Consider the following 940-nt stretch of genomic DNA (forward strand, 5'->3'; position numbering starts at 1 on the left):
CATTATTCTTCTACTGTGTTTCTTTCCCCCGTTCTAAATCAATGTTCTCTCTGAAACTCTTCTACAACCTTTGGTTCTTTCAGTTTATCCAGATCCCATCTCCTCACATTCCCACCTTTTCTCACTTTCTTCAGTTTTAATCTACAGTTCTTACCCAATAGACTGTGTTCAGAGTTCACATGTGCCCCTGGAAAGTCTTACAATTTAAAACCTGTATCCTAAATCACTGTCTTACCATTATATAATCTATCTGAAACCTGAATGAGATTTTCACTCTGCAGCGGAGTGTGCGCTGATATGAAACTTCCTGGCAGATTAAAACTGTATGCCCGACCGAGACTCGAACTCGGGACCTTTGCCTTTCGCGGGCAAGTGCTCTACCAACTGAGCTACCGAAGCACGACTCACGCCCCGTACTCACAGCTTTACTTCTGCCAGTACCTCGTCTCCGCTGCAGAGTGAAAATCTCATTCTGGAAACATCCCCCAGGCTGTGGCTAAGCCATGTCTCCGCAATATCCTTTCTTTCAGGAGTGCTAGTTCTGCATGGTTCGCAGGAGAGCTTCTGTAGAGTTTGGAAGGTAGGAGACGAGGTACTGGCAGAAGTAAAGCTGTGAGTACCGGGCGTGAGTCGTGCTTCGGTAGCTCAGTTGGTAGAGCACTTGCCCGCGAAAGGCAAAGGTCCCGAGTTCGAGTCTCGGTCGGGCACACAGTTTTAATCTGCCAGGAAGTTTCATATCTGAAACCTTCCAGTGTCTCCAGGCCTCTTCCATGTATACATCCTTCTTTCATGATTTTTAAGCCAAGTGTTAACTAAGATTAAGTTATGCTCTGTGCAAAATTCTACCTGGCGGCTTTCTCTTTCATTCCTTACTCCCATTCCATAATCACCTACAACTTTTCCTTCTCTTCCTTTTCCTACTTCTGACTCCACCGGGTAG

At 45.9% G+C, this 940-nt stretch overlaps 1 non-coding gene across 1 annotated transcript; it reads right to left on the minus strand.

The window, feature by feature from the left end:
- Positions 1 to 325: 325 nt before the first annotated feature.
- Trnas-cga (transfer RNA serine (anticodon CGA)) lies at positions 326 to 400 on the minus strand. Its single transcript has one exon. It is a non-coding gene; the product is annotated as a tRNA-Ser (tRNA).
- Between the last annotated feature and the right edge of the window lie 540 nt (positions 401 to 940).

Source organism: Schistocerca nitens, chromosome 2 (genome assembly GCF_023898315.1).
Source record: "Schistocerca nitens isolate TAMUIC-IGC-003100 chromosome 2, iqSchNite1.1, whole genome shotgun sequence".
NCBI lineage: Eukaryota > Metazoa > Arthropoda > Insecta > Orthoptera > Acrididae > Schistocerca > Schistocerca nitens.